The following is a 25,482-nucleotide window of genomic DNA, read 5'->3' as shown; positions in this document are numbered from 1 at the left end:
GAGACCCACCGGACCTCCAGCCCCCATTGTTCGGGCCTCGGGGCAGGCTGTTTGACAAGTTTGGGCTTTTGACAGCCCAGACCTGTCAAACAAGTGCGGGAGGATTGTGCTGAGCGCATGCTCGGCACAATTCGCCCGCACTTCTACATGATAATTAAAGATAATTGCGCTGTTTAGTTTTGCATGCATTATCTTTGATCATCTATGCAGTAAAGCCCTGCATTGTTCCAGCACTATTTTTAGAGTGCTGTTCGGAACAGCGCGGGGCTTTGGATCATGAGGGCCTTTGCCACTTATCCTCATTACTTTCTTGGAACTCCCTCCTTCTCTCTTTGACACTTTTTCCTTGAAAGGTGTGTGAGAATTCCTGAAGTTCAGATTCCAATCATGGTACTCAATAGAAATAGAATACAATAAGACATAGAAAAGAAAATAAGATGATACCTTTTTTTATTGAACTAACTTAATACATTTTTTGATTAGCTTTCGAAGGTAGCCCTTCTTGGTCAGATCAGAAATAAGCAAATGTTGATAGATGACATCACTTTTGGCAGTTTTTCTATAGTTGACAAATGTGTGGGTAAAGTTTCTGAAAACTAACATTTGTGTCTATTTTCCTAATAGACCAAGGGATTCAAAGGATTCCTCCTCTTTCTCTTCCCTTTAAGAGGTGCTTTACTTCACAATAATCCAATAATCAATCACTTTGTATAAGAATCAAAGAAAGATGCTGTCTGTAGCCAAAAATAGGACCCATTGGTTTCTTGAAAATTGTATATTTTAGTTGTGATCAATAGTTTCAAAAATACGTTGGAGACCTAAGATGTTTGCTAAGAGAAGGAGCTTGCAGGTTGAGTCCATCCCATCACTTCATGCAGTAAATGTAAACAGATTAAATTAGGAGTGTCCCGAGCTGGAAACATGCTGTATGCAAGGCGCCCCCAGCATCCCTGCACTGCACCCACCATAGGGGAGGCAGTGGACGAGGAGCAGTTTTTGCACCCTGTCTCCCATGTGTCTTGTAAGGCTGCAACACCCAAACAGTCTGCAGGATGGCCCTGGATTAAATACTAACATCGATGTCTTCATCTTCATTGCAACTTTTGCCCACAAAACAGTATTTTTAGAACTTTGTAGGTAATTCAGTTAATTGTTAAAACTGCTAAGATCTGAGTACCCTTTTGTTTTTCCACATCCATTCACATCCAACTGTTGTGAACACGAGTAAATCTGAGTGCTGTTGTGATGATCCCTATCATACATGACTAACAGAAAAATGGATTCAGGTTTTTCTGAACAGAATGTGCTCATAATAAAAGGTCTGTTGTCTTTATTTGAAAGATGTGTGGGGGGGGGGGGGGGGGATGACAAATTAAATGTACTACCTAGTAAGTTTATAATAGATCTCCTAGGTTTGGAAACCAAGTTGGTGCCTGTTTAGAGGTTATTTTATAAAGATGCATAAGTGCCTATGAGAAAAATGTCCAAAAAGTGGCATAAATCTGAAGTCCAAATTGGTATTTTCAAAACCAGTTTTAGATATTTTTCTGTGAAGTCTGTCAGAAGTGCATTCAAATCACAAGGGGAAATGACAGGGGCGTGTTAAGGGCGGGATTTGGGCTTTCCAAACACTTAGACATTTTTCAGCCATAATGGAACAAAACAAAACCATCCAGGACTAAAACTAAGATGTTTTGAGCTAGACCTGTTTTTATAATGAATAAGGCACAAAAAGGTTCCGCAAATGACCAGATGACCATTGGAGGGAATCAAGGGTGACCTCCCCTCACTCACCCAATGGTCACTAACTCCCCTCCCACGCCCCAAAAATGTGATTAAAAACATTACTTACCAGCTTCTATGCAAGCCTCAGATGTTATACTCAGGTCCATTAGAGCAGCATGCAGGTCCCTGATGTAGTCTAGTAGCGGGTGCAGTGCACAGCAGACAGGTGGACCCAGGCCCATACCTTCCCCTACCTGTTACACTTGTGGTGGAAACTGTGAGCCCTCTAAAACTCAATCAAACCCTACTGTACCCACATGTAGGTGCCCCTTTCACCCGTAAGGTCTATTGTAGTGGAGTACATTTGGGAGTAGTAGGTTTTGGGGGCTCAGCAGACAAGAATAATGGAGCAACAGTGAGATGTGTACATGGGAGCATTTATATGAAGTCCACAGCTGTGCTCCCTAGGGTGCCCCATTGCTCTCCTGGGGTGTCTGGGGGACCAGTCTACTAAGAATTCTGGCTCCTTCTACATCCCAATGTCTTGATTTTGTGCTTTTTTCACTTGGATATTTATTTTTTTGAAAATGGACCAAAAAGATAAACGCACAAAAACATCTAGCAATTAGCTATTTTCAATCAAAAAGAGGAGAGAGACGCGAAGGAAGACTTGGCACAGACAGAGGCATCAGCTGTTCTTGCCCGTGCAGCGCCTTCACACAGCGCTGCACGGGCCGGTAAGAGGAAGGGGGGGAATGGCGGCGACGACCCCAGGAGGGGGCGGAGGGGGTGGGGCACAGGGCGGAGGATGTCGGGAGGCGGAGCTGTGGGGCGAAAGAGTAGAGAGGAAGGGAGGGGGGCCGGCTGGGGCTGCTGATTTTTGTTTTGCTTTTTAATTTATAATGCGGGGTGCAGCGGCGACCTCGGGTGGGGTGGAGGGGTAAGGTCGTCCATACAGGACGCTCTTGACGAGCGCCTTTGCCCCCTCCCGATCCTTTTTTGTTTTTATTTTGGGAGCCACGTGTTTTTTTTTGTTTTGACTGTTTGTGGCATGCGCAGAGCAGCCAGCATAACGCTTGGCTGCTCTGCGCATGCTTAAGGGGCTAATTACCGACGGGGATTACGAATGTATGATACATTGTACTTTTCAATACCGCACCGAACATTTCTGAGCTGTTTTTTTTGTGCATTCTTCGTTGTTTCAAATTCGTTAAGCACTTTTACGATTTAGATTTTTTAACGTTTGGTTGATGCATCTCCCCCAAAGAGAAAGCGTACACTACCTAAATGCCTGCAGTTTTTTTAACTTTCTCAGAGTTTGTTCCTATTTTATTCATGGCAGCCTGTTGTAAAGCTCACTTTTTAATAAGAAAATCTTTCAGTTTTACTGGCTCAAAACATACATAGCAGACATTACAAATTTTAATTAAGATTTTTTTTAAACTAAAAATTAGCTCAAGTTATCTGCAGCAGTACCCATTTTATTCCTATGGGCCTTGCTGCAGATAACTTGAGCTAATCTTTAGTAAAAGACCCCCTAAATATTTAGAAGGTAACAAAGAAATGATTCTTGACAGAGTTGCAGAAAGAACTTCCTTCTTTTTTTTTTTTTGCTTCTCCCTAAATTAGGGGTTTCTAACGGGTGGTTTCTCCACTCCCAAGGGGGGGGGGGGGGGGGGGGGAAGAGGTCAAACTGGGTGTAGAGAAGGATCTTGACATTTGAGGCAATTTATTGAAACTTTCCAGACAGCGTGAAGGCAGTTGTTAGGACAGTTAGCAGTAGTAGTATAACTGTGAACTGATGAAATTTAAGGGGCATGTTAGCAGCTGACAGCAACATACATAACTGTCAGTAGTCACTAGTGTATCACATGGTACTGGAAGAGGGTATGATGGTTTCATTGATCAGTTAAAGGGGAGCAGGAACCAAAAAAGGTGAAAAATCCCTACCCTAGATAAATCAGGAAAACACTAAATACTTTGTCCTACAAGTACAGTGATCCCATTCTGGAAAACAAAAAGACCCTTTACAGAATTGACATCATATTCTTTAGCAATAGATGCTTGACTTTGTTTTCTAATTTTTTTAAGAACTTCTATTTGTTCAGCCAGTGTTAAAGTCTTACAGTTTCCTGTCAGTGGTCCACTGCTTATGGAGAAAGCTAATCAACTAGCTGAAAGTCTTGGACTAACTGAATTCAAAGCCACCGTTGGATGGTTGGAAAGATGGAAGGAGAGGAACAACATAAAATTCAAGAAATAGCATGGTGAAAAACAAGACGCTGATGACTTTGGTGCTGAAAATTGGGTTGTTTCAGTTCTTCCTACCATCTTGAACGAGTTTGCACCTCGTGACATTTTCAATGCTGACGAAAACGGTCTCTACTGGCAAGCGATTCCTGATGGAACACTTGCATTCAAACAAGCCGAAACTACAGGAGGTAAAACGTCGAAGGACCGACTGACGATTCTCCTTTGCTGCAATATGGATGGGAGTGAGAAGTTGGAACCACTTGTCATTGGAAAGAGCAAACAGCCCGTTGCTTCAAGAAAGTTAAGCGACTTCCTGTGTCATACGAGGCTAACGCAAATTCATGGATGACTGGGGAAATTTGGAAGCAGTGGATAAAGAAGTTAGACACTAGAATGTGGGCACAAAAGCATCATATTTTGTTGCTTTGTGATAATTGTGCTGCACACAGTGATGATGTCAGGCTGTCTGACGTCAAGGTGGTCTTCCTGCCAATTTCAAACAACATTATCGGGCTCTTGTGCTACTTCGTCTGATGAGCATTATGGATGACCAGACTGGCGAGGATAAACGTGCTGTTGAACTGGCGCGTAATCTATCACTGTTGGATTCCCTACATATGCAGAAAGAAGCCTGGAATCATGTTACACAGGCAACCATTGTGAACTGCTACAAGCGGGCAAGCTTTGTTAGGGATGTGGAGAGGGACGAAACAGATGCAGCTGTTGCAAATGCGTCAGATGAACAGGCTATTGGCATCCCAGCCTGTTTTACTGAAGAGGAGTTTCATCACTACATAGCTGTTGATTACGATCTACAAACAGCTGACGACAGCACTGATGTCCAGATATGTGCCTACACGCAGGCAACGGCTGATGATGAAACAGTTGATGAAATGAGCAGCGAGGCACATCCTGATGAAATTCAACAACCTCCTGTCACTTTTGCAAGCGCGCTGGAGAGTCTCAACACCGTACAGTCCTGTCTGGAGGCCAATGGATGTCAGTGCTATGACAGTTTTTATCGTCTGGCAGACATAGTCTATGGAACTCACAGACACAAGAGTGTACAAAGGACTATGACTGATTACTTCAAGTAAGCCTAACGTCAGTTAACGGAGACTGTATACTGTACGTATAATAAACAGTACTGTACATATGTTTATCAGATATCAAGCTTCTTTGTGTCACAACGGTTACGTGCATGGTCCGGTTAACTGCATGTATTTCTTTGGTCCCAGACCCTTGCACTTAAGTGGATTGCACTGTATATATATATATATATATATATATATATATATATATGTATATACACACACACACACACACGGTTAGATATGTTGCAGCATTTTGCAGAGTTTGTGGTGGAGAAAGCACTGCAGAGCATGCAACATGGAATTATTTTTCAGGCCTCTCTGAGTGTTTACCTGTTTTGTGTGTGTGTATTGACTCTGCACATGTCTGGGATTGGAAGAGTAGGGAATTGCTCTTTTTCTACTACTTCTCCAGTCTTTTCTAACTGTTATGTTTCAGTGTATCAAAGTTTTTATGTTGCAGGAACTGCTTCTCCCATAGCAGGTCATTTTGGGGGGAGCTTATTTTTCTGGAGATGGTGGTCTGATCTGGCCCATATTCAAATTTATGTTTTCCCCATCATAAATTTGGTTCCATTTCATTAGTTTTTTAGCAAGTTATTTTGTCCTGAGATAGACATTCTCAATCCTTTATGTATAGTTTCTTGCCAACATCTGTTGGGGTGGAAAGAATAAAAAAATTGCCAGGGTCTCTGAGTATGTGTGATGTACAATAAGTGCTTTGAGACTGTTAAACCATAGAAAAGCCTTTTTAAATCCTGATTGCAAAACTCTGTTTGAAAGGATATCTACATTTTGTAATTTCTTAGTGTGCTAGAAAACTGTTGAGCTGACAGCAACAGTTGTGAAAGCAATCACAAAATAAGACTGGTTATCTTTGCTGAGTAAGGAAAATCAGTCACAGAATGTGCTGCTTTGCTAGACCGTGGTCTGCTTTTTTTCTGCAAACTGTTCAAAACTTGCAAAGAGAATGATAAAGTTGGAGTTAAATTTCATTGTGGTTTTCATGGGACTTCTGGGGCTTAAGTAATTACTACTACTACTACTTAACATTTCTAAAGCGCTACTAGGGTTACGCAGCGCTGTACAATTTAACATAAAAATACAGTTCCTGCTCAAAGAGCTTACAATCTAAAGGACAAATGTACAGTCAGTCAAGAAGGGGCATTTACACACACCTCCCTTTAGCCCTACCCATCAATTTCTACTCCTTGTGTCAGCATTGGACACATTTTCAGGATTTGTTCAAGATGGAACATAGGTACTACAGGCACGATAATAAACTAGTGAAAGCAGGGAATCTAAAAAAAAAAAAAAAAGTCTGCTTAATTAACACACACCTGATCTCACCTGTAAAGGCAAGCCTGAAATCACAAATTGCTATGCAATAGCAGCCTTAAAATATTCCCTGCTGATCATAGCAAGTAATTGCTGCCATCAAGAAGTATCAAGGCCTATTTCTGTTACGTAGCTTCCCACTATTCCAGAACCTGTGGGATAGTTGTCCATTAACCAGCATGTGGAGGTAAATAGCCGAGACATATCTCTCTTGGCATGCAGTCCACTCCTCAGTATTTTCTATCTCCAGCAGGTGGATGGACATAATTTTCAACCTCTGGTTCTCAGGGATTTGCTCCTGGTCCAGCTGGCCATCTGGTCCCCAATTGAGCTTTGCAGGTGGCTTGAGTTTGCAGAGTTTTATCTGGTGGATTTCAGATCCCTGAATCTGGTGCCCTGCGAATTTACCTCTTCCCTCCCTTCACCTTTCACAAACTATAGCTACATGATGCAAGGTTCCACATTAGGAGTCACAGCCCAGGAAAAGGATCTAGGTGTCATTGTTGGTGATACGTTGAAACCCTCTGCGCAGGGTATAGCAATGTCTAAGAAAGCAAGTAGAATGTTAGGAATTAGTAGGAAAGGAATGGAAAACAAAAATGAAAATGTTATAATACCTTTGTATTGCTTCATGGGGCTATCGCACCTCGAATACTGTGTGCAGTTCTGGTCACCGCATCTCAAAAAAAGATATAGCGGAATTAGAAAAGGTACAGAGAAGGGCAACAAAAATGATAAAGGAGATGGGACGACTTCCCTGTGAGAAATGGCTAAAGCAGGGCTCTTCAGCTTGGAGAAGAGATGACTGAGGGGAGATATAAGGTCTATAAAATGCTGAGTGGAGTAGAACAGGTAGATGTGAATCACTTGTTTACTCTTTCCAAAAATACTAGGACTTAAGGGGCAGGCATGTCGGCAACTCTGGTTGTGGAATTGAACAGCGGATTCAATGTCATTCACATCTAGTTTAAACTGCTGTTTCGGGGCAAGTGGCTATTTAGAGAAGATCTCAGTAACTTGGTGAAAGAACTGAGGAAACTAAGCCACAATAGTTGCCAGAGGATAAACCAAAAGCCTCTGATCGTCTGCCTTCAGGAGGCTCTCGATTTTGAGGCAGCAGATAACATAGACCTGGTCATCAGCAATATGGTCAGAAGTCCCGTTTTCAGACATGCCGATCTTCCTTTCGTGTGAACAAAAAGTCCTTCTCTTAGTCAGCTAGCGAGCCCAATGCCTCCCAAGCTGGTCCACTCTTCTCTTCCTCCGGTGGGAGGATGTCTGGAGTTTCAGGAGGAGTGGTCCAAAATCATGTTGGACCAGAGGGTTCTGGATATTTTTACAGAAGATTACAAGTTGGAGTTCTCCCTCCCAGTCACTCCTGTCTTTTTTTGCAGTCTCCTTGTCAAAAGAGAACCAAGGCAGTCGAGGTTCAGGCCACCGTTGATTCTTTGGTGCTTTGGGCCATTGTTCCAGTTCCCCAGGTTGAACAGGGGAAAGGCAGATACTCTGACTACTTCATTGACCCAAAGAAGGAAGGCACCTTTCATCTGGTCTTAGATATCAGAGGTCCAAGCTGCTGCCTCTGAGTGATCCACTTTAACATGGAAACACTAAGAGCAGTCATAGTCTCAGTTCAAGTGGGAGAATTTTTCACCACCCTCTATCTCGGAGGTGTATTTGCATATACCCATATGACCGCCACATTAGAGGTTTCTACGTTTTGCATACCTTGTTGACTGGATCTTCATAAGTACATAAGCAATGCCATGCTGGGACAGACCAAGGGTCCATCGAGCCCAGCACCCTGTCACCGACAGCGGCCAAAAGAACAAGCAATTTGTCCCGCCCATCCTAGAAATACTGTATTATTCCCTCATCCATTCAGTAACATTCTATGGCTTTTTCCTCCAGGAAGCTGTCCAACCCTTTTTTGAAGTCCGCTAAGTTAACTGCTTTACCACCTTTTCCGGCAGAGAATTCCAGAGTTTAACTATGTGTTGAGTGAAGAAAGATTTCCTCCAACTCGTTTTAAATTTACCACACTGCAGCTTCATCGCATGCCCTCTTGTCCTAGTATTTTTGGAAAGCGTAAACAGACGCTCCACATTGACCCGTTCCATTCCACTCATTATCTTATAGACCTCTATCATATCTCCCCTCAGCTGCCTTTTCTCCAAGTTGAAGAGCCCCAGCCTCTTCAGCCTATCCTGATAGGGAAGTCGTCCCATCCCCTGTATCATCTTTGTCACCCTTCTCTGCACCTTTTCCAATTCCACTATGTCTTTTTTTGAGGTGCGGCAACCAGAATTGAACACAATACTCAAGGTGCGGTCGCTCCATGGAGCGATACAGCGGCAGAATAATATCCTTATTTATGTTTTCAATCCCTTTCCTAATGATACCCAACATTCTATTTGCTTTCCTAGCCGCAGCAGCACAATGAGCAGAAGTTTTCAACGTATCATCAACGATGACACCTAGATCCCTTTCTCGGTCCATGACTCCCAATGCTGAACTTTGCATGACATAGTTTACAGTTTGGGTTCCCCTTTCCCACACGCATCACTTTGCACTTGTTCACATTAAATGCCATCTGCCATTTAGATGCCCAGTCTCGTAAGGTCCTCTTGTAGTTTTTCACAATCTTCCCGCGATTTGACTACTTTGAATAACTTTGTGGCAAATTTGATTACCTCACTAGTTACCCCCATCTCTAGGTCATTTATGAATATGTTAAAAAGCAGAGCTCCCAGCACCAATCCCTGAGGGACTCCGCTAACTACCCTTCTCCATTGCGAATATTGACCTTTTAATCCATGCATCATCCATCCCATTTGGATAGTGTGGCAGAGATGGACAAAGTTGTCCATCTTCTGTAGTCATTGGGTTGGGCAATCAATTTAGAGAAGAGCACACTAACTCCATCACAGATGCTGGAGTGTCTGGGTGTTATATTCAACACAACAAAGGAGAGGATCTTCATCATGGAACACGGAGGTCAAAGCTGTTCAACAGATTCTTCACCTTCTCAGTCAAGGCAGGCCCAAGGTCTGGGACTTTGTCCAGGTTCTGAGGTAAATGATGGCAGTGTTGGAAGTGGTACCATGAGCAAGGGCTCTTATGAGGCCATTAGAGGAGTCTCTTCTCAGACACTAGTCTCCAGTGTTACAGAAGTATGACCTTCATCTTCCTTGGATGCTGGTTGCCAGACATAGTATGCAGTGCAGTGGTGGTGTCACCCAGGAATTTGACTATTGGATCTTCCTTTCCAATAACAGAATGGGAGGTGGTGATGGATGCCAGCAAGCCAGGTTGGGGAGATCATTACAAGTTTTATCTGGGACAGGGCACCTGGATGGAACAGGAGTGTAAGTGGTTGATAAATCACTTGGAGCTCGGGGCAGTATAGAATGCCTTATGCAACCTCGCTCCCTTTCTGGCGGGGTCCCCAGTCCAAGTTTTAGTGTGGCTTATATCAACAGGAAAGGTGGGACCTGCAACCGTCCAGTGGTGGTGGACACAGTCTCTCATGAGTTGGGCGGAGAAAAATCTTCTCAGCTTGTTGGCAGCTCACATTGCTGCATCCTTGAATGTGGGGGCAGACTTTCTTATCAGGCACTCCATGGACCCAGGAGAATGGGAACTATCCAGCCAGGGATTTTAGCTGATAGTGGACCAAAGGGGTTCTCCACTTCTGAACTTGATGGTGACATAAAAGAATGCCAAAGTTCCCAAGTTCTTCAGCCTTTGGAAGAACTGGCCTCGATGGGGATTGGTGCCCTACTGCAGCCCTGGTTAGACACAACTACTGTATGTCTTCCCACCTTTGCTGATGGGTCGAATTGCAGCAAGGTCGAATAATTTTCTTAGTCCTGGATTGGCTACGGAGGCCTTGTAGGCTGCTGGACGTGGGTCCTCTCCGTCTTCTGCAGTTACACGGACTACTGAAGCAAAGTCTGGTGCTCATGGAGGATTTATGCCCCTTTGGTCTTATGGCTTGGCCATTGAAAGGGCTCGGTTAAGATGAAAAGGTTATTCTGATTCAGTCATTGCTACCTTGCTTCAGGCTCAGAAATACTCCACATCCATGGCATATGCATGGGGTGTGGAGAACATTTGAGGGTTGGTGTTCTGAGCACAGACTTTCTCTCTGCTCAGATCATGCACTTCCTATTGTTTCTCCCGGCAGGCCTTCAGAAAGGATTGGTGTTGGGTTCTCAAAAAGTTCAGGTTGTGGCTTTGGCCTGTTTCAGGAGTCGGCTACAGAAGATATCTCATGCGGCTCACACAGATACCATTCAATTCTTGTAGGGAGCGGGCTGCTTGCAGCTTCCCTTTTGTATGCTGTGTCCAGAGTAAAACCTTAATTTAGTCTTTCGGGCTCTTCAGAAGCCTCCTTTTGAGCCACTCCGGAAGGCCTCCTTGAATGATGTTGCGCTAAAAACAGTGTTATTGATGGCTGATGCATCAGCACGTAGGGTTTTGGAGCTTCAGGCTCTCTTGTTAAGATCCTTTCTCTGCTTTTTGGAGGCAGGAGTCTCCCTGTGCACTGTTACTTCCTTTCTTCCAAAAGTGGTATCAGCATTTCATCTCAATCAATCTGTGGAGCTTCCATCCTTTCAGCTTCCATCTTTGTGCAGAGACGATGAGGAGGCTCGGTATTCTTCCTTGAAGTGTAGAGTCTCCATTAGAATCCTGGAAGTCACGAATGAGTTTCACAAATCAGACAAGACTGTTTGTGCTTTTTGGTAAACAGAGGCTTGGCCTCATGGCTTCCAAGCCCATAATTTTAGATGGCTGAAGGAGACTATCGCATCAGCTTATTTGCTTGTGGGGAAGCAGACTCAGGCCTTGTGGGCTCATTGTCTCATTGTACGAGGCATACAATGACATCCTGAGCGGAGACTACCTTACTGTCTTCAGCGGATATTTGCAAAGTGGCAACATGGTTGACACTGCATACCTTTGGCAAGCACTATAGGGTGGATGTTGTGGCACACTCAGAAGCCAGTTTTGGGGCTTCAGTCCTCACGGCAGCAGTGACAAGACTCCACCCACTCTAGGGATTGCTTTTAAACATCCCAAGTGAGAATCTACGCAATAGCAAGAGAAATTAGGTCTTACCTGATAATTTTCTTTCCATTAGGCCTTTCCTCTATTTCAGAGACCCACCCAAGGGTTCTGAGATATTTAGTCAGTGCGAAGTAATGGATCAAATAATGACTTATCACCTTGCATGGTGCTTCCTTCATATCTTATGTTCTCTGCAAGTTGTTCAAAGTTGAGAGAGGTCCACACGTTTGCTTGTTTGGCTAGTGTTAAGGTTATTGTTTTTGTGTGTGTGTATGTGTTCTGAGTTTATCCTTACTGCTTGTCTATGTAAATACTAAAGAACGCATGTCTCGGCTCAATTTTCACTTCCTTACCTCCAACTGCTGGTTGAAGGATACAACTATCCCAAAGGTTCTGGCATAGTGGGAAGGACTAATGGAAAGAAAATTTTCAGGTAAGACCTAATTACTCCTTTTTATTCATTACTCAAAAATATATTTCTGTCTACCGCTTTGAGTGAATTCTTTCAAAAAGGTGGTAAATAAATCCTAATAAATAAGTTGTATATGCTCTGTACCAATGAGTGAGGCTTCTGTGCCTGTCTCTTTCCTTCTCTTTCTACTGTCTATTTTAGGACCTTGCACACTAGGAAAACTACAGGCTAGTAAGTTGCTTTTTCTTCCTGTTTTTATTTAGAAAAGCAAATATAGGGCCCTTTTACTAAAACATGTTAAAATCAGGGCTTATCAAGTTTTAGCATGTTAGTTTCCTGCGTTCTAAGCCCAGATTCAGCGTAGCAGTATGTAGGACTTTTTTTTTTAAATGTAGGTCCTGTGCTAATTTTTCTATTAGCGTGTGGGATTTGCAAAAAAATTAATGCAAGAACACTTACCAGCTCCTGTTTAGATGGATAAACACTTTCATGCCATGACACACCCCTCTAAAAAATGTTTTTAAAAAAATAGCTGCAGTTAGTGCATGGAAAAGTGGAAATGACTGCAAAATGCTTTAACGAGTTTTGCAGTAATCATTTCCTCATGCATTAAATGTGTGTTAGGGCTTAACTCCCTTTAGTAAAAGGACCCCATATTGCAAGTTGCAAAAAAATTAATGCAAGAACACTTACCAGCTCCTGTTTAGATGGATAAACACTTTCATGCCATGACACACCCCTCTAAAAAATGTTTTTAAAAAAATAGCTGCAGTTAGTGCATGGAAAAGTGGAAATGACTGCAAAATGCTTTAACGAGTTTTGCAGTAATCATTTCCTCATGCATTAAATGTGTGTTAGGGCTTAACTCCCTTTAGTAAAAGGACCCCATATTGCAAGTTTGTGTGTGTGTGTGTGTTTTCTAATGTTGTTGCACTGGTTTATTATCCTTGCAAAAGATTTAATTATATGTATTGTGAAAATACTGAAAGAATTGAGACACTGCAATGTGCACTGTTCTGATCAGTAGCCGTTGACGTGCAGGATAGAGAATGACATGGGGACAAAGTTTGTCTCTGTCCCCGCCCCATCCCCGCAGGTTCTGTCTCCGTCCCCACCCAATCCCCGCAGGTTCTGTCTGTCTCCATCCCCGCCCCCGTGGGCTCTGTCCTCATCTGTAGAAGCCTCAAACACTTATGATTTTATATTTAAAGGAACAATATGCTGTGCATCTGTTGTGTATAAATTACAAATAGAGAACAATAATAACAATGAGCAGCTATAATAACCCTCCTTCCCACCACCATCCTCTACCCTTCGAACCCCAACAATAGGTGATTTCTACTACACCAAGGAATCCTAATTCACACTGCTAAAATGTCCAGGGGTATAAAATACAACCCGTTCTATATGCCCTAAAGGGGGAAAATATGCCCTATAAGCACTGTTATGTTTTTTAAATCTGTGGATAAATAAGAAATCATCAACAATCTCAGGATTTAATCTAGCTCTCCTGTCTTCCACAGTCCTTCCTGGAATAGAAGTTGTCTTCTTAGAAATTGTGCTGGTAGCAGGATGTACAGGATCTCCCACGCAAACTTTGCTAGTTGTGGCCAGTATGTTTGCTTGTTTTTGCAAAAAAATCAAAATATCTTTGTAGGCATCACTTAAACATAAATAACAGTCCAGTTCATTAACAGGCTTCAAAGTAGAAAATGACACGGGGACAAACTTTGTCCCCGTGGGATCTGTCCCCGTCCCCGTGTCATTCTCTAGTGCAGGATATAGCGAGTGGTTAAAGCAACAGTGCCTCCTGCAGACATATCCAAAAATAGTTTTTAGAAAGTCTTCTGTCACATGGCACGGAGTCTGTGGAGGAGTCTGTGGAAGTTAATCTGAAATAGCATGTACATAAAATGTTGTTTAGTTAACAAAAAAAAAAAAAAACCCACACACACTGCCAGAAGAAATTCTCTAGGTTGGGAGGAGGGGGCAGCTCTGTATATTGTGGTTTTTGCTCAACCCATCTTTAATATTCTTGATGTCTCTTCTCATTCTTGCAATTTGGGCTCTAGGAGCCTGCAGTGTATTCGGCAGAAGAAGACCTGACGAATGTCTGAGAAGTATTGTTTAAGAAATGTGGGAGAGAAAGTACTGGCTGGACTGCTAAGCCAAAAAACATAGATACCATATTGCTTCTAATAAATGCCCTCCTCCAATATGGTAATTTAAATGCAATTCAGATATATAGAATGATGTGAAGGCTCAAATGGCTTTGATTCCAGCTTATCTATATATATAAAAGGCAACCCCAACGTTCTATGAAGCCTCCAGCCGGAAGTGTGAAGTGCCACAGATATCCGGTTTCCCCATGAGTGAAGGAAAACAGCACAGCACGAAATCCCTCTCTCTGTAACAGTGAAGGACTCAGAGGTGGGAGGGGAGAGAGACGCCCTCACTCTCTCTGTAACACAAACACAGCACAGCAGGAAACTTAACACTGAAGGACTGGACTCGGAGGGGGGAGGGGGAGGGGACAAGACAGCACAGGGGAAGGGAGAGAGGGCAGAGGGCAGGGACACATACACTCCCACACTACACACTCTGAAGAAAACCTTGCTAGCCCCCGTTTCATTTGCATCAGAAACGGGGCTTTTTTACTAGTAAACTATATTGTCCCCTTCTGAACACACTTAAGTTGGAGCTGGTATCTCACGTTGGTGGTGAAGGATAGTTAGAAGCAATCTGTGCCCCCCATGCTTTTTTGAGATGATGCTGAACCCAGTAACAAAAGATTATTTATTCTCTCTGGCCTTACCTCATTGACTTTGCAAGTGAAAGGTAGTAATTGTGATAACTGTGGTTGGAGGCTGGCCACCATTGAAGACACATCTGCTCACCATGCACTTTCTGTTGTGCAGAACAAATTATTTCCTAGTCATCATATATATTAATCTGTGTTCTCTGCTTCAAGGTTTATTGGTTATACAGAAATTTATATAAAAAAGAAAAGAACTCTCAAATTGTACCCATTACATTGTTTTTGTCTCCCCTGCCCTCCAGTGGTTTTCTGTCACTTTTTTCTAGCTGGGTTGCTGATTATATCATCCACTAGCAATATTTCCCATGGTTTGTGTATTGTAGAACAGAAGGTCAGCTTGCTCTGATTAGGCTATAAGAAAAACCTGTTTTATATTACCTTTAATATAGAAAATGCAATTGATAGACAACACATGGAGGCAATGTACACATCTGAAGAATAGATATCCTTGAAGGCCAGAGTTTGAGGAGTCTGAGGATATCATTCAATTGCACGATTTGTTCATTATTTATAACAGGCTGCCTGTGCTCCTAAATTTGGATCTAGGTTGCGCTCTATAACTCTTTTAATTAATCTTACACCTCTAACAGGATTAGCAGTGGGGGTTTAAATAGCTGGCTAGAATTAACAGATATTTAAAGATCCAAACCTTTGGAACTATTGAGGTCTTTTCTATGGCTCCATCTTGTATTGTTGAGCTATATTTTTGGCTTCCATTCTGTGGGCCCTGTTTACTAAGCCGCACTACAGGCTCGCTAGCATTTTTAGCATGCTCTAACAATTAGTGCGTGCTAATGCTAGAGACACCCATAGGAATTTATGCATCTCTAGCATTAGTGCGTGCTAAAAACTCTAGCACACCTTAATAAACTGGGCCCTATGTGTACTATTCCCTTGTATATCTTATAGATGGTAATTTTATAACATAGCACCTTTGTGAATAGTCCCAAAAGGTGCATATTTCATGTCTATGTGCATTTTATAGAATAGGTTCTCACAGTGAACTTTAGTAGCACCCAAATTCACACTGCTTTCAAAGAAAGCATAAATGTATGCATGTACTCTCGGGGGAAATTCTCAAAAGGTGGCTAAAAGTTAGGCACCAGTATGATGCACGTTAAGTGCAAATTCTATAATGGCGGTTCCATGCCTAACTTTAGGTGCAAACACTTAACACCAGCCAAATGGATGGTGTAAATGCTCGCACCTAACTGTAGGCAGTTAGGTTTGCGACTGCTAGTATTCTATGACCCGTGTGCATAACTCTTAGTTATGCACCTGACCTTAGCCCCTCCCATGTCCACGCCTCCTTGCACTTGCAGTCTGGCATGTTTCACATGCAGGTTATAGAATACAGACTAGAGGCAGTTATGCACCTGACTGCCAATTTGAGCCAATCAGCACCAATTAACACCAATAATTGACAATTATTGGTTGTTAAAGCCAGTTAGTATCTAATTAAGTGGTTAAGTTAGACACATAATTTGTTCTGTAAATTGCACGTGCAATTTTGTGCGCTAAGTGTAAAGTTGGGCAACCAAATTTATAAAATTCAGTGGTCTGTGTGTACACAGGCGCTTTAAAGAATATACACGTACATTGTCACCCCCTGCTGGTTGGGTTGCATTTGTAGATCTTGCTTGGCTCAGCCTGGTGGATGGGTGAAGTCTCCTTCTGGAATGGGTCTGGTTTGTTACCGCTATAGGACAGCTTCTCAAGATGGATTTTTCTACAACAGTCTTTAATCTTATTCAAAAGAAAGCAGCCAACATTCTCTTTAAATGTTGACACTTATACTTCATGCAAGCTCCAGGGATTACACCTGACCCCTGTCCACTCCTTGGAACTATCAGGGCTGGCTGGCTTCATTGCACTTTCAGTTCAGTTTTGGAGACAGTCTGTAATCCAGACTAAGGATTAAACATGACACAATTCACTGTAATGTTTCCCCTCACAAGTTGGCTGCATACAGGAATTCAAACTAGTCCCCGTTAAATTCTTTTTAAGCACAGTCTCTTAGTAACATTGCAGATGATGGTAGATAAAGACCTGAATAGTCCATCCAGCCAGCCCAACATATGAATACTTAGTCTTGAGCTGCCCTTAACATTTTCAGGGCACAGACCATAGAGTTCTGCCCAGCAGTGACATAATTTTCAACTACTGGAATTGCTGTCGAAGCCTGCTTCAGCCCAGCCAGATCTATCTAGCCGTAATCGGGACACAGACCATAGAATTCTGCCTGGCACTAGCCTTAATTACCAACTACTGGTTTTGCCTCTTAAGCACAGCTAAGTGGTTTTGATTTCATTCCCTTTTCATTTAGGAATCCTTTGTGCTTATCCCACATATTCTTGAATTCCATTACCGTTTTCGTCTTCACTACCTCACCTTTCATAGGAGGGCATTCCAGGCATCCACAACCTTCTAAGCTGACTCCCACCCCCCCACTCCCGTAACCTCAATTCATGCCCTCTAGTTTTTCTTATCCTTCTCTGGAAAAGGTTTATTCACATATTAATACCTTTCAAATACTCCTTTCCTCTAGGGTATAGCTATTCGGATCCTGAAGTGTCTTCAGGTATGTTATTTGGCGCAGAACACATATCATTTTTGTCACTTTTCTCTTTTCATGTCCTTAGCCAGATCCAAAACTGAACACAATGCACCAAATGGGGCCTTACTAGTTACTTATACTTGGGTATTAACACATCCTTTCTTTTGCTGGTTATGCCTCTCTCTATGCATCCTAGCATCCTTCTAGCTATAGCTACCGCCTTTTCACATTGTTTCACCACCTCTCTCCTCCAATCTCGTATATCTCCTTTGAATTTCTGCAACCTAAGTGCATCACTTTGCATTTCTTCACATTACATTTTAACTACCAAACCTTATACCATTCTTCTAATTGCTAATCTCTTCTCATGCTTTCTATTCCCTCTGGGCTGTCCACTCTTGGTAATCTTCGTGCCATCTGCAAAATAAGACAAACCTTTCCCTCTCTTATAGCACAACACTTGCACAGGAGCCCTTAGCTTCCTTATCGAGCACTCCAGCTCCACAGTAAACCTCTGTTTCATGATACTTGTTACCATCAGCTTTTTCCTTGACTTTCAACAACTCTTTTCAACATTACATCCAGTAGCATTGCTTCCACAGAACAGCCTCCTCAATGAGGTTCACAGGCTTCTGGCTTCTACATAATGGCTTTACTTCAAAAGCCCCTCATGTTGCTCTCACAACACTTCCAACATGCTCTGTGCTTCTTTTCATCACAGCACCACTTTTGCCCCTTTCACTGGTCTCTATCTTCCAGAGATAGAGGGGGAATGGTCCTGCCCTTATTTAGTGGGCAACCAGAGCTCTCCCACCCAGGGGCGTATCTGGAATCCGACGGTAGGGGGGGGCCAGAGCCAGAGAGGGGGGGCACATTTTTGCCTCCCTTCCCCCCCCCCCCGCCGCCGCCTCTGCCTCTCTCCACCCCCCTCCCTGCCGTCAACCCTCCCCCGCTGCTTACTTTTGCTGGCGGGGGGCCCCAACCCCGCCAGCCGAGGTCCGACCGAAGTCTTCACATTTCTTCTTCCTCCGTGGCCATGCTGCAAGGAAGTAACGCTGCAGTGCTGATTCGTTGAATCCAGTTCGGAGTCTGACGTCGCAGCACGTTGTACGCGCGTACAACGTGCTGCGACGTCAGACTCCGAACTGGATTCAATGAATCAGCACTGCAGCGTTACTTCCTTGCAGCATGGCCACGGAGGAAGAAGAAATGTGAAGACTTCGGGTCGGACCTCGGCTGGCGGGAGTTGGGGCCCCCCGCCAGCAAAAGTAAGCAGCGGGGGAGGGTTGACGGCGGGGACGGGGGCCAGGGCGAAATCTGCGGGGGGCCTGGCCCCTGTGGCCCCACGCAGATACGCCCCTGCTCCCACCTGACCATTTCCCAAAACAAAAAAAACAATTACTTTTACTCATAGTTCCTCAAAAGAAAAAAATCTCAGCTCTCTTTTATTTCTTGTAATCATAAGATCCATATCTCCTTCAAACATCATTGTTCTAGGTCAACACAAATGTGTCCATAACTCCAGAGGTAGGGCTAGTCTGTGTTTCCCATGGGAACCGCTGTCTCATCCAGCTTCTCTTGCAAACTGCCAATTCTAGTTTCCCTCCTCCTTCCGGTAACTTCTGAGTACCACTCCTATTTTTCTTTCAGAAGGGCATCATATCTACAGTTCACTCCTATTGGAGGATTGGGTCAGGGATTGCATTTTCCAGCCTGCTTACAAGATCTTACCCCAAGATTATGCTTCCCTGCATGAGTGCCTTGGCCCCCCCATGTTACCACTATCCTTCCTCTGAGATCCAGCCCTGTGTGCCTAAAGGTTTGATTCTTTTCCTCCCTCCTTTTGACTTTTATAGTAACATAGTAGTTGATGGCAGATAAAGGCCTACAGGTACGGTCCATCCAGTCTGCCCAACAAGATATCGTATGTGATACTTCATATGTATACGTGGTCTTGATTTGTTCTTGCCATTTTCAGGGCATAGACTGTGGACTTCTGCCCAGCACTGCCCTTGTTCTAAAATTTCTGAATTTAATGTTGAAGCCCCTGAAAAGCTCTGCTCCTGCCCATCCAAATCTATTCAGCTACGATTAGGGCACAGACCGTAGCAGTCTGCCCAGCACTGGTCTTTTTCTCCAACTTCTGAAGCTGAATCTGTCCAGCCACAATCAGAGCGCAGACTGTAAAAGGGAATGTGCACCCTATACCTCTCTCAGGACATCACCTCCTTGGAAAACAGATCCTAAACCCCAAACCCTCTCACCTTTGTAACTCTCTCAGGTAACAGCTTGTTTGCTATCTGTTTCTCTGTGGCTCCTCCCATGCTTAGTGCTGGGGTTTTCTCCTTAGAGTTATAGCTAGGAACGAAGGCTTCTTCTTGGTTCATAGCTGTACCTTAGCTCCTACAGTAATCTAGGAGTTTGGCTGCCTGCCCAAATCTACCCGAGCCTTTACAGCTCTCCCCTTTATGGAGTCTGCTTTTCTCAGCTTATCCCTCCCACGCAGCTCCTAGAATCTTAGCCTATAGGTTTCTTTCTGTGATTTCGACCTTGAACCTGGGCTGGCCATCTGGAGGATTTTGGGGCTCCTGGGGCCATTACTACCCTGTACCCTCCCCCCAGTCTCCAGTGACGCAAATTGCAACTTTGCCCTTCGTCACTTCCCTCCCCCCTCTCTCTGGGAATGCTTGTACACAAAGATCATGTAAAAAGTAGGCACTCTGTTACAGTGCACCTATATTTTAGGTGTGGACACTCCCATGAAATGTTATAAGAGCAATTCTGTGTGTAAATATGCTTTATACGTGAAATAATTAAAAAAAAAAAAAAGAACAAATACGTTTTAGAAAATTACCTCAGAATATGTAGCTCTCAAAAGTGGTCATTTTGGTTTTCTGGTATTTTTGGGATGGCTAGCAAAATACTAAATGAGCATTCCTTAAAAATATAATCCATCTTCTTGGGAAGAACACCTTTCATTAACCCATAGAATCTTTGAAAAGTTGAAGCTGAATACATTAAGTTTTTGTTTTTACTCTTTTCTGTCTATGGGGTAATAAAAAAAAAAAAAAAAAGAAACAAACCCCACAACAAACAAACAAAAAATCCTACCAAACACCCCTCCTCCCCCCCCAAAAACAAAATCCAAAAAAGTGTTATAAATTTGGCCCTAGGCGTTTGAACAGGCTTCAGGATGTCTCTCATTCATTGTTCTGCCAACTTTTTGCTGTTGTAGTTATGTGGCAAACAGCCATACTTAACACTGTCTTCAGTATTGCTTCAGAATAGACCTGTGTGGATAAAGGCCTTGATACATTAGCGAGATTTTCTTTCATACACATGATAGCAGAGATGCCTTGAGTGAGCTACCGCAAAGAGAGACTGAAGGCCAAAGAGTGAGGTTTTCCAAAAGGTGCATCCAGGGTATAAATCTAGAGAGTTTTAAGTGTACTATTGTTTTGAAAAAGAGGAAATCAGCATAAAATGACATTTGCTATTCTTTGGAGCCTCTGAGAGTGGAGTCAAATATAAGTAAAATGTTCTGGGCTGAAAATGGTTCACCACTTGGTAGCTAAAATTATGTACGTGGGTTTCATAGCACATGTACTTGTAGGTGCAGGGAGATGCAAAGTACGCAGGAAGGTACACTCAGATTTCTTCTTGCTGATTGGGCCTCCTGGCTTTTCTTCTTAGGCTTGCCTCTTATGAAAGCAGTGATCAGGATCAGTGCATGTGAGGGAAGGGGCTCAATGAATGTGAGTGTGAGAGAGCTATTAAATGAGTGTGACACGTCCTAATGAGGGAGATTCCGCATTTCTGTAATACGTTGATAAAATTCAAGTGTTTTTAGCAAAAGGTGTGTAACTTTCCAGGAGGGTGCTTATGTTATTCTTCATCATATGTATGTGATGACTTATTTGTTTGGGGAGGAAACTATTATAAAAAGTAAAATTATGGAACACATAGACAAACATGGTTTAATGGGACAGTCTCAGCATGGATTCAGCCAAGGGGAAGTATTGCCTCACCAATTTGCTATATTTCTTTGAAGGCGTGAATAAACATGTCAATAAAGGTGAGCCAGTTCATGTGGTGTATCTAGAATTTCAGAAAGCTTTGACAAAATTCCTCATGAGAAACTCCTGAGAAAATTAAAAAGTAGTGGGATAGGAGGCAGTGTTCTGTAGTGGATTAGAAATTGATTATTGGACAGAAAAGACAGAATAGGTTAAATGGCCATTTTTCCCAATGGAGGAGGGTGAATAGTGGAGTGCCGCAGGGATCTGTACTGGGATCGGTGCTATTGAACATATTTATAAATGATCTGGAAATCAGAACGACAAGTGAGATGATTAACTTTGCAGATGACACAAAACTATTAGAGGTTGTTAAAACACACGTGGACTGTGAAAATTGCAGGAAGACCTTAGGAAATTGGAAGACTGGGCATCCAAATGGCAGATGAAATTTAATGTGGACAAATGCAAAGTGATGCACAAAGGGAAGAATAATCAGAATCATAGTTACCTCATGCTAGGGCCCACTTTGGGATTCAGCACCCAAGAAAAAGATCCAGGTGCCATTGTAGACAACACTCTGAAATCTTGCCCATTGTACGGCAGCAGTCAAAAAAGCAAACAGGATGCTAGAATTATTAGGAAAGGGATGGTAAATAAGACCAAGAGTACAATAATGCCTCTGTATTGCTCCACGGTGTGACCTCACCTTGAGTACTGAGTTCACTTCTGGTCACCGTATCGCAAAAAAGATATAGCAGAATTAGAAAAGGTTCAATGAAGAGCGACCAAAATGAAAGATGATGGAACTCCTCTCATATGAGGAAAGGTTAAAGAGGTTAGGGCTCTTCAGCTTGGAAAAGAGACGGCTGAGGGGAATTATAATTGAGGTCTACCAAATCCTGAGTGGAACTGAATTGATTTCTTTTTTTTTTTTAAATCTTTCAAAAAGTACAAAGGCTAGGGGACACTCAAATGAAGTTAAATTGAAATACTTTAAAAAAATAAGAGGAAATATTTTTTCACTCAACGAATAGCTCAGCTCTGGAACTTGTTGTTGGAAGATGTGGTAAAAACAACCTGAGACGATATTACAGTTGTTGACACAAAGTTGTTTAGTACTTCCCTCTTTTAACAGCGTAAGATTAGATATGATGAGAGATACTGCTTTTTTTCTGTCTTGCTCTAGCTTTTTAAAATTCAATATCCCAATATCTTAGGGATGAGTTAAACTTTAAGAAGTTTAAAGTAGGGTTGAAAACTAATTGTTTTTACTGTGGTGTTTGAATAGATGTCATAAAATAAGATGATTGGGTTGCTGGAAGACTGGAGGTGAGCTTATGGACAATAAGGATATTAGTTGTAAGTTTTATGCTGTAATGGTCTATTATTTATATTTTAAGGTGTTTAAACTAATTTTATGTAATTGTTTTTCTTTATGTACTATTTTGTATACCACTTTCATTTTTTTTTTCTGAAAGGCAGTGTAGCAAATGTTTTAATAAACATAAACAAATACAAATCTGTGTAAAAAGCCACATTTTTAAGGCTTTCCTAAAAGGCAAATAATTAGTCAAGCAGCATAGATGAAGGCAAAGGGTATTTCATAAACATGAACCATCATACTTTGAATGCCCTGGTTGATAGCAGTCAGATCTTATAGTGGCAACTGAAGCAAAATTTGCTGAGAGGCATGCAGTGAGCAAGAGGGAACAGTCGATTTGACAAACAATGAGGAACACCTACGTACAGGGTTAAATTCTATATATGGCACCTGAAAATTCTGTGTGAAAAAAAATGCACCTAGGTGCATTCTGTAAAGTACACCTAGAGCCCTGTTTACTAAGCCACGAGACCAGAACACGCAGGGTAATGGAGGTTTAAGTATGAATGAGACGATCTAAGTGAATTCCTTGGTGGCAAGTTGACAAGGGCATCCATATAAGCTGGAGTTTCTGGTAGAGGATCTTATGGACTAGGGTGCAAATTTTAAATGCTAGAGTCGTCCATATGTTTCTATATGTGATTTAGCGTTTAGCACATGCTAAAAACAGTAATGCGCCCTTAGAGCTGCTTAGTAAACAGGGCCCCTAAATTTTATGGAATAGACTTAAATTTCCGTGCAGTATATAGAATAATGCTGAGTGCCTCTTCACGCGACCAAATGTAGTCATGGCCATTTATGCCATGTTTTACTTGGAGTAAATCCTGACTCCTAAATTAGATGCAGAGCAGGTGTGTTTTATAACAGTGTTCATAGATTTGAGAAATGCCTCGCCCATGGCCACACCCCTTTCAACTGCGCTTTGAATCCCAGGGACAATGCCTTCTGAACCACATGGCATTTTAAATGAGATATGTGCAGCAGTCAGTAGCCAATACAGTTCAGCAAGTATGATTATGTAACAGGATCAGATTTCTTCTTATTCGTCGGCTTAGGTGCTGTATTTTGAGTGGATAACCTTTTCATACTGCGTTTTGTCAGTTCTTGATACAGTAATTTACAGTAGCCCAGCTGGCCTATGATAGCCACATAGACTACTTTAATCAAATTTGCAAGAGTGAACAGTGGTTTCAGTTGGTGAATCATGCAAAACTGCTAAAAACAAGCATGCATCACTGCACCAATTTGCGAACAAACTGATTTAAAAACTCATCACATATCTGTAGAGCAATACCTTGCTAGATAGGCTTGCACATCGGTGGATTGTCCTTTCTGAATATGTACATGGCTGTTGGCATTTCTGAATTTAGGATAAGGTTGTGTTGATAAACCAAAACTCAATCATCTTTAACATTTCATTAATATTAATACTACTACTACTACTACTACTATTTAGCATTTCTATAGCACTACAAGGCGTACGCAGCGCTGCACAAACATAGAAGAAAGACAGTCCCTGCTCAAAGAGCTTACAATCTAATAGACAAAAATAAATAAAGTAAGCAAATCAAATCAATTAATGTGAACAGGAAGGAAGAGAGGAGGGTAGGTGGAGGCGAGTGGTTACAAGTGGTTACGAGTCAAAAGCAATGTTAAAGAGGTGGGCTTTCAGTCTAGATTTAAAGGTGGCCAAGGATGGGGCAAGACGTAGGGGCTCAGGAAGTTTATTCCAGGCATAGGGTGCAGCGAGACAGAAGGTGCGAAGTCTGGAGTTGGCAGTAGTGGAGAAGGGAACAGATAAGAAGGATTTATCCATGGAGCGGAGTGCACGGGAAGGGGTGTAGGGAAGGACGAGTGTGGAGAGATACTGGGGAGCAGCAGAGTGAGTACATTTATAGGTTAGTAGAAGAAGTTTGAACAGGATGCAAAAACGGATAGGGAGCCAGTGAAGGGTCTTGATGAGAGGGGTAGTATGAGTAAAGCGACCCTGGCGGAAGATGAGACGGGCAGCAGAGTTTTGAACCGACTGGAGAGGGGAGAGGTGACTAAGTGGGAGGCCAGCAAGAAGCAGATTGCAGTAGTCTAAACGAGAGGTGACAAGGGTGTGGATGAGGGTTTTGGTAGAGTGCTCGGAAAGAAAGGGGCGGATTTTACGGATGTTGTAAAGAAAGAAACGACAGATCTTGGCAATCTGCTGGATATGAGCAGAGAAGGAGAGAGAAGAGTCAAAGATGACCCCAAGGTTTCGAGCTGAGGAGACAGGGAGAATGAGAGAGCCATCAACAGAAATAGAAAATATGTGTTGGATGTGCAGGCAAATCCCACAGACTTAACACATATTATAACAGACCTAAATATACATATATAAAAATACTTCAAATACATCATATAAAAATATAAATACACAATACAGCAATATATATTTATTTTTATTGATTTATTAGGATTTATTTACTATGTTTTTGAAGGAATTCACTCAAGGTACAGCAAGAATAAATCAAATATAGGCAATAGACAATTACAACCGTAAAAATATTCAAATAACAATACAAAGTGTGGCATAGTATAGTACTTATAATTAGGGTTACCATATTTTGTCCCCCCAAAAGGAGGACACATGCCCCACCCCTACCACACACCCCACCCCCTTTCACGCCCTTGCTCTGCCCCCTGTCACATTTCCCCTCCCCCCGTCACACACCCCGTCATCCCTCTCCACTTACCTTACTACTGCCATGGTGGTCTAGTGACCTCTTCGGGGCAGGAAAGAGCCCCTTCTTTCCTGCCCGGAGCGCTGCCCTGCATGCATCCTTCC

The 25,482-nt window shown here is 42.6% G+C and overlaps 1 protein-coding gene across 3 annotated transcripts in view; it reads left to right on the top strand.

The window, feature by feature from the left end:
* Positions 1-25,482, top strand: part of ZNF516 (zinc finger protein 516) — a 347,045-nt gene that overhangs the window by 30,413 nt on the left and 291,150 nt on the right. The window lies entirely within an intron of this gene.

This window comes from Microcaecilia unicolor, chromosome 1, assembly GCF_901765095.1.
Source record: "Microcaecilia unicolor chromosome 1, aMicUni1.1, whole genome shotgun sequence".
Lineage (NCBI taxonomy): Eukaryota > Metazoa > Chordata > Amphibia > Gymnophiona > Siphonopidae > Microcaecilia > Microcaecilia unicolor.
The sequence above is the reverse complement of the archived record's forward strand: the minus strand, read 5'-3'. Positions and strand labels throughout refer to the sequence as shown.